The sequence below is a fragment of the Nematolebias whitei genome, chromosome 2, assembly GCF_014905685.2.
Source record: "Nematolebias whitei isolate Nwh7 chromosome 2, NemWhi1, whole genome shotgun sequence".
Lineage (NCBI taxonomy): Eukaryota > Metazoa > Chordata > Actinopteri > Cyprinodontiformes > Rivulidae > Nematolebias > Nematolebias whitei.
In genome coordinates, this window is record NC_056499.1 from 57,414,063 (window position 1) to 57,432,656 (window position 18,594).

Below are 18,594 nucleotides of genomic sequence, written 5' to 3' on the forward strand. Positions count from 1 at the left end.
CCCCCCCCCCCCCCCCCCTGCTGGCGGACATGCCAGCTTACCCTCGCTGCGCTCCTCACCTCCCTGCCCGGAGATATCACTTCAGACACCGGGGAAAACGTGCTGGTCAGCTGGTGAAGCTGAAAGCTCTGCGCGCTACATCTTCCTCTCCTGTGTGCCCGGACCAGGTAACCAGCGGGGGTTGTCAGTCGTTGCGCAGCTCGGACCGACCTGGAGGGCTGTTATTGAAAACCTGCGGCCATTAGCGTGCGCTAACTCCACCACTGCTAGCTCCACTTTGGACAGTATCCGGATGTGTTTGGTCAACGCAAGATCTGTTACCAACAAAACTTTTATCCTCAGGGATTACTTTCAAGAACACGATCTGGACTTTTTCTGCATCACAGAGACTTGGATGTCTCCGGGTGAGTCCAGCGCCTTGACGGAATTACTGCCACCGAACTGTCTGTGTTTTAACGCCCCGCGGCCATTAGGCCGGCGCGGTGGTGGATTATTAACCATATTAAAATCAACTTTTGACTGTAAACAACTGCCCATCCCAGTTTCTCGTGCCAGCTTTGAGCTGAGTGTCTTTGAACTCGGACATTCACCTGCGACGTTATTTGCACTTGTCTACCGCCCACCTCAGTCTAAGGATTTCATAAATGAGTTTTCTGACTTCTTGGCTGAAATCACACCAAAATATGAGCATGTTTGCATTATGGGGGACTTTAATTTGCACGTGTGCTGTCAGGAGAAGCCCTTGGTTAAGGACTTTTTAGATTTATTGGACTCATTTAATCTAACTCAGCATGTAAACGGTCCCACCCAAGAGCACGGACATACACTGGACCTTGTTTTAACTCAAGATGTGACAGTTAGTAATCTTGTTATTTGTGATAATGTTTTTTCAGACCACATGCCAGTCCGGTTTGAGTTTACCCTCCCCCATCTAACTCCTAAGTCGTGCATTCCTGCACGTAGGACTCGGACCAATAACCACTTCACTGCCACACGTTTCACAGATGTTTATAACTCTGAAATGATCATTCAGCCCCCAGTGTTTCTCACCACCACTGAGGAATTGACATCCCAGTTCAACTCTGTCTGCTTAAAGACTCTGGATCATGTTGCACCTGCTAAAACTAGAAAATCAAAACTCAGAGCAGAACCTTGGCTGAGTGACGTCACCAAGGCCATTAGGCAGCAATGTAGGAGGGCGGAACGAAAGTGGAGGAAAGACAGGCTGCAGGTCTCTTTCCAGATACTTAAAGAGAGTTGGCGCTGTTATCAGAAAACAGTAAAAGCTGCTAAATGAAAATTCTTCTCTGATATAATTACCTCAAGCTCTCACAACCCACGTCTCCTCTTCTCCACCCTAAACTCTGTTCTCCACCTCACTGAACCCTCACCTCTGGAAGCCTCGACTGAGCTGTGCGACAACTTCTTACATTTCTTTTTGGAAAAAAAAATTGCGACCACCAGGGCTCTCATTTCCCCTCCAACTCATGACCCATCCATCCCACCTCAATCTGAAGCTCTATTTGACCATTTTGAACCCATCACTCTATCTTCTCTAGAGCAGGTCATGTGCAGCTTGAAACCTTCTGGCTCCCCCTTTGATGTGGTCCCCCCTCGACTACTGTAAGGATGGTACTATTTACTGGCTCTGTTTGTGTCTGTTTCCCTAGTGTTTCCTCGTCAGTTTAATTGTTGCCACCTTTGTCTCGTCACACCTGTTGTAATCACGTCTGGTCTCGTCCTTGTATATAAGCCTCCTGTTCTGTGTTGTTCCTTTGTCGGGTCGTATTCGTTGGGTCTCCTGTGTTCTCCTGCGTCTTCTGAGTCTTCCCTGAGTTTCCTGAATCCTCCCTGAGTTTCCCTTTGAGCCATCCGTTTTTCATGTAAGTCTTGCTGCCACGTCAGCTATTATTTTGTTCTTTATTTTCTATTAAAATACTTATTTTTGTAATCTGCCGAGTTGAGTCCTGTCTGCACTACTGGGTTCGTTCCTGACCACCAAATCCTGACAACTACTAAAGGAGGTGTTTCCCACTCTAGGTCCGTCCATTCTTACTATAGTAAACAGTAGTTTATCCACTGGCGTGGTGGCAAAATCCTTTAAACATGCTGCCGTACAGCCTCTCCTGAAAAAACCAAACCTTGACCCCTCAGTCGTTTCCAACTACCGGCCTGTCTCCAAACTCCCATTTGTTTCTAAACTACTGGAGAAAATAGTTGAGTCCCAGTTGAAATGCTTCCTGGAGGATCATGCCATTTTAGAGCTTTTCCAATCTGGCTTTAAACCTCTCCACAGCACTGAAACTTGCCCTGCTGAAGGTCTTTAACGACATCTTCAGACTCACAGATACCGGTGATTCTGTGCTGCTTGTCCTGTTGGACCTCACAGCCGCCTTTGACACCATCGACCATGAGATCCTCATTGCTAGGTTAGAGCAGTGGGTGGGCATCACAGGATCAGCCCTCAATTGGTTCAGATCTTACCTCGCTGACAGATCCTTTTGTGTCTCCATCAAGGATTTTAGTTCCGCAGAGGCAGAGCTTAAATGGGGGGTTCCGCAGGGGTCCATCCTGGGTACCCTCCTATTCTCTTTATACGTGCTGCCGCTTGGTGCTATTTTCCAGAAACACAACATGCCCTTCCACTTCTATGCCGATGACTGTCAAATTTACTTCCCCCTTAGACACAAGGGTACATGCTCTATTCAACCGCTGCTCAACTGCCTGGCTGACATCAGGGACTGGATGGCTTTAAATTTCTTAAGTTTCAATGAAAAGAAGTCTGAAGTCATGTTGTTCCCTCCCAATGACACGATCACAAACCACTGTATCGACCTCTCTGCTCTAACCCTGTCAGAAAAATAAAGAGTCACTAATCTGGGAGTGATAATGGACCCTTCCCTGAAGCTTAAAAATCATGTAAACATGATTGTTAAATCATGCTTCTTCCAACTGAGGCGGCTGTCTAAACTGAAGCCCATATTGTCCAAAAATAACCTGGAAACAGTAATACATGCATTCATTACATCTAGGCTTGATTACTGCAATTCACTCCTGTTTGGTATCAGTCAGACCTCCATTGCACGACTACAACTTGTCCAGAATGCAGCAGCCCGATTTTTAACCAGTACAGGCAAAAGAGAACACATTATACCAGTTTTGGCCTCACTGCACTGGTTACCGGTTCACTTTCGAATCCAGTTCAAAATACTCATGTATGTCTACAAATCACTGAACAGTGTCGCCCCCCCATCTATCTGATCTGCTACAACCGTATGTCCCACCACGTTCCCTGAGGTCAGCGGACCAGTTGCTCCTCACAGTTCCAGGATCTCGTCTTAAGCGCAAAGGTGACAGGGCCTTCTCTGTAGCAGGACCATGTCTTTGGAACGAGTTACCTCTGCTTGTCAGACAGGCCTCCTCCCTCTCGGTTTTCAAGTCCCGTTTAAAAACTCACTACTATTCAGTAACTTTCAACACCAGATGATCTGTGTTTTGATCCTGTATGTTCCACACTGGTTTGTCGTCGTTATCTGCATCGTTTTTATGTCTATATTCTGATTTACCTCATTTTGTATTTTGCTTTGTGTGTTACCTGTTGTTCTGTCTGTACAGCACTTTGGTTGGCCTTGTAGCTGTTTTAAGTGCTTTATAAATAAAGTGGTATGGTATGGTAAAGGGGAAGTTGGACTGGGTTTGTACGCTGGCCCTGGATTGTATTAATTTCTTTCCTTGGATAAACAATTGCAAAATGTCTATAATTTGGATTTTTGCAGGACTGCATTTTTTGCTCTGAAGCAGTGTAAATGGAATCATTCATAAGAATAATATGCATGTCTTCTCTGAATGTCAGCCCCATTAAGGCTGTAAAACAGGCCTTCTTGATTCTGAACTGCATGAAATCCCCACCAATTTGTCAATTTCTGACTGAGCCCATGGATCTAGCTAATTTAATAAACATAATGGTACTCCCAAGAGCATTTTGCTATTTCTTCAAATAATTCACTTGTTGTTATTTCAAATCTATATATAAAAGGAAATTCCTATAATAATAATAATAAAAAAACAAAGCACAGAGGTTTAATTATTTTATTGCTTTTAATCTCTGGGAATGTGAAATCTAACCCTGGTCCAGATGTTACTATTACTTTTGACACTCCTGTTGATTTTAAAGCTCGTAATGGACTTGGTTTGATACATTTAATGTGCACAGTTTGGGTACAAAAAATGGATAGCTCACATTTGGGCAGTCTCCACAAATGCTGATGTAATTGTTTTGTCAGAAACTTGGTTAAATAAATCTGTCCCGGATAAGGAGGTTACCGTCAGTGGTTATAATCTTTATAGAGCTGTTGTCATTTATATTAAAATTACGTTTCAATCCAAGGTGCTTCTTTCTAAATCTGAACCCAAACAATTTGAGGTTCTTGCAGTTGATCTGTAAATTTCTGGATTTCAACATATTACTGTGATTGGTTGTTATAGAGCATCATCAGCTAGTGATGTACTTCCAACCTTAAAGAAACGTTTTGAACAGTTAAATGCAAACAAGATGGTTATTTTAGGAGATTTGAACTGGAACTTGATGCAGTCTGTCTTGTATTTCTGTTTTCTCCTTTTCTGCTTCTTGTGTGATTCTGTTCTGTTTTCTGTCACTCTCATTCACTCCTCAGTCTGCCTCTCCAGTCTGGATCATTCTCACCTGTCCCCAATCAGCTACCTGCCCAGGTGCACTCATCATCTCTCTCTCCCTCAGCCTTACTTAAACCTCTCCTCTTCACTACACAAACGTCCGGTCATTGTTCTGTTACGCACAGACTTCTCAGTCCTCCTCTACCTGTTCTGGTTCCATCAGTCTGATGATTCTGCTCTGTACTACTCGCTATTTAGCTGGAGTAAGTTCTTGTGCTGTTCTGTCAGCCTTTTGATTTTGTCGTTTAAATAAGTCTTTTTATCTAAATTCCTGCCTTCGCTTGCCTGCCTGCAAATGGGTCGAAAACCAGAGGATTGTGACATAACTGGCTCCAACCAGTTTCGGATGAATTCAAAGCTTCTTGCAATTCATTAAATCTATTTCAAATTGTTGATTGTCCTACTAGACCCAAACCTAAAAATCCTGCAAAAGTGTCACTTATTGACCTTATATTGATCTTATATTAACTAACATCCCACACAAATACTCCCTGCTTCAGTGTTTGCTAATGATATCAGTGATCATAGTGTTACTGCCAGTCAGAAAAGTTAAGCTTCCTAGGGCAAAGCCTCAAATTATTTTTTAAAGAGATATGAAGCATTTTTCAGAACAAGGATTTATTCATGATCCATTTCATTTTAATTGGGAAAGAATTTGTCTTATTGCTGATGTTGAACATGCTTGGGATTTTTTTTTTAATGATAGTTTTTCAAAAACAGTTGACAGACATGCACCCTTGAAGAAATTTAAAGTAAAAGGCCGTGATAATGCTTGGTTTAATTCCAGGTTGTCAGATATTCTTCATGAGCGCAACAAAGTATGGACCAGAGTGAGGAAAACTGGGCTGTGCTCAGTTGCAATTAGAAATCCAAAAGCTCAACATTTTTTAACAGAAACTACAAAAAATCTTAATCCACATAAATTCTGGAATACCATTAAATCTTTAAATGGTGATACTAACACTTTGAGCATGCATCAGGATAATACTTTAGATCTTCCTTCATGTATGTACTTCTCTTCTCAGGAATTCACACCCCTCAGCTCTCAGCCATTAGTCTCCCCCTTCATTCCAGAAGACTTCATCTCACAGCCCCCTTCCCCAACTCCATCTTGTCCCTCTCAACTCTTCAGGTGAGGAATGAGCTGCAAAAGATCAAGGTGCGTAAAGCTGCAGGTCCAGATGGAATCAGATCCAGGCTCCTGAGGTGCTGCTCAGCTCAACTGTGTGGCATCATGGGATTTATGTTCAATCTGAGCCTGAAGCTGGGGAAAGTACCACAACTGCGGAAGACCTCCTGTGTGGTACCGGTACCAAAAATCAAACATCACAAGGACCTCAGTAACTACAGGCCGGTGGCTCTGACCTCACATTGGATGAAGACTCGGATGGAAGGTGAAACGTTTCAGAAAAAAATAAAGAAACTGTCCAGATGACCTGACTGAAAATTGTTGGATTGTATACCTGGATTATTGAGCATGGACTTTTTCAGCTTTTAATGTTTTACAGACAAATCTTTATCACCTTAAGCTTGTTTTAAATGCAGATAAATTGAAGGTGATGCTGTTTTCCAATGGAAGATTTGAAAGTAAGGATCTCCCAGTCATTACTACAGCTGAAGGTCTGAAAATTGAAAAAGTATCACAGTATATCCTGATGCATGCTCAATAATCCAGGTAGAAAAATCTAAAAAAAAGTTAAATCTGGTCCTCTGGACGTTCAAAAAAACAAAAACAAAGCAAAACAACAAAAAAAAAAGTAGAAATGTTTTGTCTCTCATCCGAGAGACTTCCTCAGTCTGAGGAGCTGTATTCAGCTCAGTCTCTTAAATAGCACCTTCTCAGAGTGGATCAACCAGTTTGCTGCTGACAACCAAAACCAGCTGATCACATGCTCAAGAAGGACCATCAGCCTAACAATGGATCATTAACACCCCATGTACACAATTGTGCAAACCCACCCACACAGACCAGTATTTGCAGTTTGACTCCCATCACCCTTTGGAGCACAAGTTAGGAGTCATCAGGACTCTGTACCACAGAGCAGACAGCGTCCCCACTAGCTCAGAGCCAGGCAGAAGGAGAAATCCCACACAAGACAGGCTCTAGAGCAATGTGGATATCCTAACTGGGCCTTCCTGAAAGCAGAGAAGAAACCCAAACAGGACTCCAGTCAGCCAACAGGTGAAAAGGAGGAACCCAGACCCAGACCAGTGGTCATTCCATATGTTGAGGGAGTATCAGAGAAACTGAGACGTTTATTTTCTAAACATAACGTCCCAGTGGCTTTTAAACCCCAAAATACATTAAAGACTGGTTCATCCCAAAGATCCAGTCCCCCGGCACAAACAGAGTAATTTTGTGTATGTATATATTAATATATATATTAGGGATGCACCGATCCACTTTTTTTACTTCCGATCCCAATACCTAAATCTGAGTATCGGCCGATACCGATCCAGTTCCGATATCATGATCATCAAAGATTTTATGAGGCTGTAATAATAACCTCCTCCAAGTTTTATTAATGTTGGATAAGTTTTAAAGTTAGAATTAAATTCTGCTAACACAAAACATGTTTTTAATTCTTAGCTTTAAAGTGGATATTAAAGTGATTAATTTAAGTGATTGTTTAAAGTTATTTTATATTTTATAAGGGGCAGATATAAGAATTTTTTTCTTCTTCCTGCACACTTTTCATTCAATGTTTTCTTTTTGATTATTATAATTTTTTTTATTTTGTTTAATTTAAATGAATGAATAAATGAATTAAATAAAATGTTAAATGGCTTCAAACATCTGCTAAATTCGTGGCTTAAACCAACAGACATGTTCCTGTTTTTAGTATTTTACATCACTTTATAATGTAGCTGTTTATGTTTTTAATATGTATAATTTTCAAATCATATGTTTTTTTTTATGATTGTTTACTGTTTTACTGATAAATATCTCCTGGAGGGTAAACTATATCTTGGCTGCAAGTATCAAACTGTGAAATCCTTCATTTTCTACAACTGATAGTGGTTGATCATTAATTATGATGAAGTTTATCAACTTCTCTGTAAACATTCGAGCTCCGTGGTTTCAGCAGTGTCTTCTTCTTGTTCAATCTGAAGCAGGCAGCCTGATTTGGGGCAGCCGCGCTCAGTCTGTCCCTCCTCAGAGACGGGCAGACTGAGCGGGGCAGATTGGACGCAGCTGGCCGGTGTCGAGTCGCCTGTTCCACCTAAGCAAAGAGCAGCGCCCCGCTGAAGCCACGGAGCTCGAACATCCATCATAAAACTAACTTTCACGTGGTTTAATGTGGCGCTATGGCTCTGCAGACATTGCACGTTTCTGTCTTGTTTTGTGGTGTTTAGTGTAAAATACTTCCACACAGCGGACATGTTTAGATGAAAAGTTTGTTAGCTGTTAGCCACAGTGCTGCTAACTCTGTCCTCACGTTGTAGCTGCTGCAAACTATGAACTGGATTTCCTGAATGTGAAGCGGGTCTTATTATCAAGCTGAGAAATCCTTCGTTTTCTACAACTGATAGTGGTTGGTTATTAATTATGAGGAAGTTTAGCAACTTCTCTGTAAACATTCGACATCCCCCCCACACCCACCCCCATCCCCCCAGACATTGCCCAGATAAGAGGTGGTTGTTATCATCCAGCTCGGTTGAGGTTCTGTCACCTGTCCATGGCCTTGTGGAAGGGAGGGGTTAGGAGACAAACAGCGTCTTTGTTTTCATAACATCCCAGGAGGAAATGATATAGTCCACCTTCAAGGCCAGGTCCAGATCTACAGTTTGGGTCAGGCAGAACTCGTAAATTGTTGTTTCTTCCTTTTAAAGTCTCACTAGCACATTTCTCTGGTGGTGACTCAAAACAGCTGGATTGATTATTTACGCCGAAAGTCAAGCTTACAGCTTCTGCAAGATTATTCCAAACCATTCGTGGGTGCTGCCAGAAAGTTCACAGTTCTGATATCAACCTGCTCCAGCTCTGACGCAGCTCCACATAATTCAGTCTGAGTGCTGCCAAGCTTCGACAGATTCCATGAAAATTTGCAGACAATCCAGATTTCACCAACACAAACGGCAAAATCCAGTTGTCATCATAAATCCAATTTGGTTTCCATCAAGGTAAGAGGGTCCCCCATTCACCCTGACTTCCTGTTGGGAGAAGTTGATCAATTTTGTTGCGAGAGCAGCTGATCAAATCCATCAAATTAGGAAGGTATGCAGAAAAAAAAAGAGGCTCTATAAAGAGTTCACAAGACGAGAACAAACCAGGGAAGTGTGTGGGTGGGTGTGGGGGGGGGGGGGGGGGGGGGACAAAGCAGAAGAGGACATATCTGTTTCCACTGAGAGCACAGAGAGAGAAAGAAAAAAAAACATGCTCATACTTTTCATGTTCATACTATTCAGTTAGTCAACATTTCTAAAAATCCTTTTTTTGTATTGGTCCTAAATAATATTCTAATTTTCTGAGATACTGAATTTGGAGTTTTCATTAGTTGTCAGTTATAATCATCAGCATTAAAATAAATAAACATTTGAAATATATCAGTCTGTGTGTAATGAATGAATATAATATACAAGTTTCACTTTTTGAATGGAATTACTGAAATAAATCAACTTTTTCATGATATTATAATTTTATGACCATATATATATATATATATATATATATATATATATAGTTGCACAAGTTGTCTTTGCTGAGTCAAAGTGAACAATCTGGACAGCTGTAAATCACATTGTGTAACACAGCAGTTCTCCACAGATATTGTTCTCAGGAGCACAACCCCCAATTTCAACTTATTTAGTTTATGCTCACGTGCTTCTGTGCTCCGATTATTTAAAGGCTGCATGAGCGAATGAAAGCTTGATGCTCAGCTAATCCTTAAATCATGCATACAAATGGATATGTTCTGTGGATGTACAGTTGATGCCAACAGAGCAAAACTAAAGCAGACATTTGAACACACTGATCTTTGAGCATGCTCACTTCAATAAGCAATAATCTGTTTGTTTTTTGTGTGTTTTACTGTCATTCTGTATATCTTCTATTTTTTTCTTCTATTTTTAGCGCCAAATCACAACAAAGTTGTCTCAGTGCACTTTACAGGAACATTCACATACATAGAAAAGCCAATAAGTAAAGTTCTCTATCGAAGGGATAAAGGAACTTCATATATGAAGTGGAATTCAATCAGTATTCCCCTTCTTTCACTGCAATAAACAAATATGCTTTAAGAAAAAGCTCATGTGAGGACGAAGCGTTCACCTGTCAGAAAACGGAATCAGCAGCTGAAAACTGACGGTCATCTCCTACGACTGTTGGGAAATCATGTTCACGAGAGCTGACAGGTTACCATGGTAACCATATCATTACAAGTTCCTGAGTACTAGAGAGCTGCAACATGTTTTCAGTTTCCTGCAATCCTTTATTTGTTCCATCTCAAACTTGTGCTAAATGCTGATAAAACCAAATGGATGTTGTTTATCTTCTAATGGTGTTCCTATTGAGTTTGTTGGTTCTTACAAATACTTGCATATCTTGATTGATTTGCATCTCTCTTTTCAGAGTCAGAGTCAGAGTCAGAGTTTCTTTATTGTCATTCGCACCTCATGTGGTACATGTGGTGGAGCGAAATTATGTACACGGGGTCCCAGTTACATCCAACAATAAAATGTATAAGAAAAACAGTAATAACATCTAAGATATGAACTAAGAAAAACATCAACTAAATATACACTAAGCACTCATAACATAAAACATTGAACATCACCACAAACATGAACATGAGTCTGTGAGCAGATGTGCACGCATGAACACATCAACATTGAAACAGATCAGCAGCAACATGAAACAGATCAGCAGCAACATGATATGGTTTTTCACAGTGATTATTCTAGTTAGAGATTCATGAGTCTAACAGCCTCAGGGTAGAAGCTGTTCCTCAGTCTAGTGGTTCTACACTTAATGCTCCTTAACCTCCTTCCTGAGGGGAGTGGGGCAAAAAGTGTGTGTGCTGGGTGGGTGGGGTCCTTCATGATGCAGGTGGCCCTCTTCCTGCATCTGGAGGTGTAGATGTCTGTGATGGTGGGGAGACTGATTCCAACAGATTTCTGTGCAGCCTTCACCACTCTCTGCAAAGCTTTTCTTTCTGCAGCTGTGCAGCCTCCATGCCACACGTTGATGCTGGAGCACAGGATGCTCTCCACTGCACACCTGTAGAAGGAGGTGAGGACTGAGCTTCCCAGACCAGCTCGCCTCAGCCGTCTGAGGAAGTAGAGTCTCTGATGAGCTTTCTTGATCAGGCTGGTGGTGTTGTTGCTCCAGCTGAGGTTGTCATTCATGTGTACACCCAAGTACTTGTAGCTGGAGACCACTTCCACCGCAGATCCTCTTATGTTCAGGGGGGTGTAGGTGTTTTTGTTCCTTCTGAAGTCCACAATCATCTCCTTTGTCTTCTTCACATTGATGTCAAGGTTATTCTCTCTGCACCAGCTCTCCAGGTGTTCCACCTCCTGCCTGTAGCTGGACTCATCATTGTTTGTGATGCATCCCACCACCGCTGTATCATCTGCAAACTTTACAATGTGACAGCCTGGATGGGTAGCTGCACAATCATATGTGAGCAGAGTAAACAGGAGGGGGCTCAACACACATCCCTGAGGAGAGCCAGTGCTGAGGGTTATGGTGGAGGAGGAGAGGTTGTGGATCCTCACTAACTGTGGTCTGTTTGTTAAAAAGTCTAGTACCCAGTTGCAGATGGAGGGGCTTAGTCCTAGTGTGGATAGTTTGTCCATCAGGGTTTGGGGGATCATGGTGTTGAAGGCGGATGTGAAGTCCACAAAGAGCATACGGACGTAAGAGTTTTTCTGCTTCAGGTGGTTGAGTGCAGTGTGGACCACAGAGGAGATTGCATCCTCTGTTGATCGGTTCTCACGGTATGCGTACTGATGAGGGTCCTCGTTGATGTTGATGGTTGTTTTGATGTGAGTCATGACCAGTTTTTCGAAGCATTTAGCGACTATCGGGGTGAGGGCCACTGGCCGATAGTCATTCAGACCAGTCACTGTAGAGCTTTTTGGGACTGGGATGATGGTAGCAGTCTTCAGGCAGGTGGGAACTGTCTCCAGGGTAAGTGAGGTGTTAAAGATGTCTGCCAGCACCTCACAGAGCTGATCAGCACATTCCTTCAACACTTTTCCGGGGATGTTGTCTGGGCCAGTTGCTTTGTGCGGATTAATCCTCCTGAAGGTACTCCTTCCTTCTGCTGAGGTCACGCTGAGATGCTCTTCATCCGGTGGTGAGGTGAGTCTGGTGCTGGGTGGTCTGTTCGGGTCTTCAAAGCGTGCATAGAACTTGTTGAGGGCATCAGGCAGAGATGGGTCTTTGGGACATTGTTCACTCCTTCCTTTATAATCTGTTATGCACTTAATGCCCCTCCACATGCTCCGAGGGTCTTGTGAGATGAATTGACCCTCGATCCTCTTTGCATATGTGGCCTTGGCCCTCTTAATACCAGCAACCAGCTCTTTTCTTGTCCTACTCAGCTCCTCTGAGTTTCCAGACCTGAAGGCAGTGTTCCTGGCTTCCAGCAGGGTACGCACCTCTGCATTCAGCCAAGGTTTTCTGTTTGGGTAGCTTTTAACATTTCTGATAGTGGAGACTGTGTCAGTACATGTACTAATGTAACCCAGTACTGAGGATGTGTATTGGTCAAGATCAAGCGAACCTCCATTTTCAGCAGCTTCTCTGAAAACCTGCCAGTCTGTTCGATCAAAACAATCTCTCAGTATGGGGCCACTGTCCTGGATCCAACATTTAACTTTCTTTTGAACCGGTCTGGAGCGTCTCAGCGGGGGCATGTAAGCAGGAGCCAGGAAGATTGAGATGTGGTCTGACAGTCCTAGGTGGGGGCGGGGTTCGGCTTTGTATGCATCTTTTACGTTCGTGTAAACACGGTCCAGCGTGCGGTCTCCACGTGTCGGAATCGTCACATGCTGATTAAAGCTTGGGAGACAGTCCTTTAGATTCACGTGGTTAAAGTCTCCGGCTACCACGTAAAGAGCCTCGGGGTGTTTGTTCTGCAGCGAGCTGATGATATCATGTAGCTCCTGTAGTGATTCATTAGCATTAGCGTCCGGAGGAATGTAAACAACTGTGATAAAAGTCACTGTGAACTCTCGGGGTAGATAATGTGGCCGACATTTCACTGTTATTTGCTCCAAAGCCTTCGAGCATGAGCTATTTCATGAGCTTTTAGGCCCCATGTCGAAAAATGGGTAAAGAAACTGAAAGTAAAACTGGGTTTCTTTTTCAGAAATAGATCCTGTTCAATTCCGAATGCTAGGAAACAGCTTATAACTGCAACTTTCCTTCCCTCCATTGACTACAGTGACATTATTTACATGAACACCCCTACAAGAACCCTGCAGATGTTGGATGCTGCAGATGTTGGATGCTGTCTATCATGGTGCACTAAGATTCATAACTGGCTGTATCTATCGTACCCACTACTGCACCCAGTATTCACTGGTTAACTGGACATCATTAACTTCACACAGACTCTCACTGGTATATTTTCATCTTTAAATCACTTCTTGGTCTGCTGCCTTCATCTCCTCCTACATGTCTCTGTGTGAGTGCAGCTACAGCGTGCACTCTCAGGACATTATTACCTGCAGTGTTCCCTCAGTGAGGACTGAACTAAGCAAAAGGGTCTTCTCCTACTTTGCTCCTGTTTCCTGGAATATCTTACAAAAAGACCTGAAGCTCTCGACCTTGACCTCTCCAAGTGGCTTCAAACAACTGCTAAGTTTATGTCAAAAACCAATGCAGCCATGTTCCTGTTTTTAGTATTTTATATAGCTTTATAATGTAGCTACTTTTGTTTCATTTTTTAGTATCATCTTCTTCCATTTATTATTCAATTGTGCCTGTTTATGATTGTCTATTGTTGTCTGTACCTCATCTGTGTTCTTTGTTTAAAACAGGTCTCTCTTGTAAATGAGTCCTTGAGGCTCAATGAGACTAACTCATATAAATAAAGGTTGAATTAATGAAAAAAATCCTTTAGTTCTGCTTTCCAAGTCTAGCTCAGATTTGTTCGGAACGATCTGGTTATAATTTTGGCTTTTATGTCTCATGTTGTATATTTGTGCCAACTGATTTTTTTTACATTATGCTAAAGAATACGGGCCTGAGTTAACAGGTGAGCAGCAGAGTTTTGCACAAGCTGCAGATGGGCAAGAGAGGTCTGGCTAATGCCTGCATACAGTGAATTACATTAGTCAAGACGAGCTGTGATAAAAGCATGGATTAATTTCTCCAAGTCAGGTCTTGCTAAGATTGATTTCACTTTTGCTATTTGGCGAAATTGATAAAAACTTTTCTAAACAACAATGCTGATCTGTTTTTCAAATTTAAAATCAGACTCAAACTTCACTCCCAGATTGGTGACACAGTCCCTGAGATAAAATAACAGTGAGTCAAGATCTATGCTCAGAGAGGGACAGCAACTCAGTCCAAACATTATAACTTCAGTCTTGTTCTCATTTAGACTAAGGAAGTTGAGAAAACCATGCCTTAACATCATTAAGGCAGTGTGTAAGTTGCTGGAATGTGTTGTTTTGTGCCATGGGAAAATAGATCTGGCAATCATCAGCATAGAAGTGAAATGAAATGCCATGTTTCCTGAAAATAGAGCCGAGGGGGAGTAAGTAAAGAGCAAATAAAAGAGGGCCAAGGATTGATCCCTGGGGGACACCATGTGGAAGAGGAGCAGTGGAAGACATAAAATTGTCCATTTTTATGCAGAAACTTCAAATGGTTAAATACGACCGAAACCAACTGAGGGCGACACCCCTGATGCCCACACAGTGCTCAAGACGAGAGATTAAAATGCTGTGATCAACGATGTCAAATGCAGCAGACAAATCTAAGAGCACTACAACAACAAACTTTCTGGAATCTGTGGACAAGAATATATAATTTGAAACCCTCAAAAGTGCACTCTCTGTACTGTGGCGGGTTTTAAACCCAGACTGAAACAGCTCAGTGATACCATTGTCCTCTAAAAATGGTAACAACTGGTTGTAGACAAGCTCCTCTAATATTTTAGAAATAAATGGAAGATTAGAGATAGGCCTGAAATTGGAGCAGAGCGAGGGGTCAAGGCCTGTTTTTTTTTTTTAAGTAGAGGGCGTTCAAATGCATGCTTAAAAGTAGGGGTGCACCAATTTATCAGCCCCGATTTCCTTAATTTTGGGAAATCGGCCGATACTTGCATGAGAAACTGATTTTAGCTCTTTTTTTTGTTTTAACAATTGTCTAAACTTCATTTATATTTCAGAGCTCCATTTCTCCTCTGGGAGGCCATGTGAAATCGTGCCAAGAAAGCCTTACACTTTAACAGTCGGTCGCTGCGTTTGCCCCGGCGGAGCCGGTGTTTATGCCGAGGGAGTGGCGCGTGAGTGTGGCAAAGGTGAACAGGTGTCCAACCGGGGAAGGATAACGGCTGAAACGTCATATGAACACCACAATCAGAGTTGATTTTCACTAAATCCTTAGCAGCGAGACGAAGATCCAACAATGTTTGGCGATCATACACAAGCAGTGAACTGACACTGGTGATAAAAAAAAAACAAAAACAACACGAACACAAACAGCGAGAGACGGCAAGCCACACACACACTAGCGCCACACTGTCCTTACCTACGTGGGCATTGAAGTCCCCCAGCAGAATAAAGGAGTCCCCAGCTGGCACACCTTCCAGCACCCCTGCCAAGAACTCCAAGAAGGCCAGATACTTTGAACTGCCGTTCAGTGCATAGGCACAGACAACAGTCAGAGTCCGTCCCCCCAAGGCAAAGTGAAACCATCTTCTCATCTACCAGGGAAAACTCCAACACACAGGCACCAAGTCAGGGGACTACAAGTAAACCCACACCAGCTTGATGCCTCTCAGCATGGGCAACTCCAGATTGGAATAAGGTCCAGTCCCTCTCAAGGAGATTGGATCCAGAGCCCATGCTGTACATTGAGGTGAGCCCAATTATATCTAGTCAGTACCTCTCAACCTCACACTCAAGCTCAGGCTCCTTCTCCACCAGAGAGGTCATGCTCCATGTCCCAAGAGCCAGCTTTGGTAAGCCAAGGTCAGAGCGCCAAGGTCTCCACCTTTGGCCACTGCCCATGGCATCACACACCTGAATTTATGGCCATTCCTACAGGTGGTGGGTCCACAGGAAGGCAAACCCATGCTACTCCTTCGGGCTGAGCCTGACTGGGCCCCATGGGTAGAGACCCATCACCAAGCCCTCGCCGACGAGCCCCTCCCCCAGGCCTGACTCCAGGGTGTGGCCTCGGGAACCCACGTCTGGGCAAGGGACACACAGTTCCTTGCTGTGTCATCCATCCATCCATCCAACCATTATCTTCCGCTTATCAGGGGTCGGTTCTCGGGGGTAGCAGCCTAAGTAGGGAGGCCCAGACTTCTCTCTCCCCAGCCACTTGGGCCAGCTCCTCCAGGGGAATGCCAAGGTGTTCCCAGGCCAGCTGAGAAACATATTCCCTTCAGCATATCCTGGGTATTCCTCTGGGTTTCCTCCCGGGGGATGTGCCCAGAACACCTCACAGGGAGGCGTCCAGGAGGCATCCTAACCAGATGCCCGAGACACCTCAACTGGCTCTTCTCGATGTGGAGAAGCAGCGGCTCTACTCTGAGTACCTCCAGGATGACCACACTTCTCACCCTATCTCTAAGGAAGTGCCCAGACACCCTGCAGTGAAAACTCATTTCGGCTGCTTGGATCTGTTATCTCGTTGTTTCAGTCACAACCCAAAGCTCATATGACCATAGATGAGGGTAGAAACGTAGATCGACTGGTAAATTGAGAGCTTCTCCTTTTGACTCGGCTCTCTCTTCACTACAACAGACCGGTACAGCGTCCGCTTCACTGCCGACGCTGCACCTATCTGCCTATCAATCTCGCGCTCCATTTTTCCCTCATTTGTGAACAAGACCCCGAGATACTTAAACTCCTCCACTTAGGGAAGACCTCCTCCCCAACCCGGAGAGGGCACTCTACCCTTTTTCTGGCTCAAGACCATGGCCTCGGATTGGATTTAGAGGAACTGATCTTCATCCTGGCCACGTCACACTCTGCTGCAAAAAGCTCCAGAGAAAGCTGTAGATCCCGACCTGATGAAGCCAATAGGACCATATCATCTGCAAAAAACAGAGACGCGATCCAAAGGCCACCAAAACGGATCCCATCAACACCTTGGTTGTGCCTAGAAATTCTGTCCATAAAAGTTATGAACTGAATCGGTGACAAAGGGCAAGCTTGGCGGAGTCCAACTCTCACTGGGAACGAGCCCGACTTACTGCCGGCAATGTGGATCAAGCTCTGACACTGGTCGTACAGGGACCTAACAGCCCATATCAAAGGGCCTGGTACCCCATACTCCCGGAGTATCCCTCACAGGGCTCCCCGAGGGACGTGGTCGAATGCCTACTCTATGTCAACAAACACATGTAGACTGGTTGGGCAAACTTCCACACACCCTCCAGGACCCTGCTGAGGGTGTAGAGCTGGTCCAGTGTTCCATGACCAGGACAAAAATCGCAATGCTCCTCCTGAATCCGAGGTTCGACTCCGATGGACCCTCTTCTCTAGAACCCCCAAACAGACCTTACCAGGGAGGCTTAATACTTTGGTAATATAGTGATTATAAATATATATATATATATATATATATATATATATACACACACACACACATTCAGGCAGTTCACTGTATCTGGCCTTCATGGAGTCCTTGGCAGTGTGCTACAAGGTGCACCAGCTGGGGACTCCTTTTTTCTGCCAGGGGACTTCAATGCCCACATGGGTAATGACAGTGTTACCTGGAGGGGCGTGACTGGGAGGAACAGCCTCTCTGATCTGAAACCGAGCAGTGTTCTGTTGTTGGATATCTGTGCTTGTTATAGTTTGTACATCACAAACACCATGCTCAAACATAAGCTTGTCCATAAATGCACTTGGCAGCAGGATGCCCATGGTCATAGATCTATGATTGCCTTTGTAGTTGTGCCATCTGTTTTGTGGCCGTTTGTTTTGGACACTCGGGTGAAGAGAGGAGCTGAGCTGTCAACTTAGGGGGAGTGGTGGTGCAGAGGTTAGCGAAGGTGGGCCTGTGATCGGAAGATCGCCGGTTCAAGCCCCAGTACCGACAACATCAAAAATGTGGGTGGAGTAGGTGAAGCACCCACACCTGCCCCCACCCTCATTCGCCCACACCTTGGGCCCATGAGCAAGGTCCTTAACCCCCATCTGCTCCCTAAACAGGTCTCTCTTGAAAATGAGTTCTCGTGGCTCAATGAGACTACCTGTATAAAAAATGGATGTTCCAGCCGCGCCACGCTCCTGCCAGCAGAGACACGGACTGCATGTCCCGCGGGGAGCGTCTTCATCCATCTTCAGCTGTGCGCCCAGCCCCTGCAGACAGTTGTTTTACGCACAGCGTCTCCAGACAGCTCTGCAGGACGCGTGCACAACGGCTGTGTCGAAACTCCTGCATACATTACCGCGGTGCATAACATTTCAGACATAATAAATAAGCTTACAGTAAAAAAAAAAAAGTGTGAAATGTTTGATGTGTATTACATCACGTATCAAAACAACGGCACTAATTAGTCAAAATAACAGCTATCAAAAGGTTGAACAGACAATTTATTATCTAAAATAAATGGATGGATAGCTGGACAACAGAGGCAGTGTCAGTGAGATTGGAGCAGAACAACATGCAGGACTGAATTTAGCTGAGAAGAGTTCAGGTCGGTACTCAGCAGTGTGTGTGTGTGTGTGTGTGTGTGTGTGTGTGTGTGTGTGTGTGTG

General features: G+C 43.9%; 1 protein-coding gene across 1 annotated transcript in view; it reads right to left on the reverse strand.

Annotated features, from left to right (window-relative positions):
• Window positions 1–18,594, reverse strand: part of LOC119424973 (SH3 and multiple ankyrin repeat domains protein 2) — a gene marked incomplete in the record, with an annotated part of 297,817 nt that overhangs the window by 254,806 nt on the left and 24,417 nt on the right.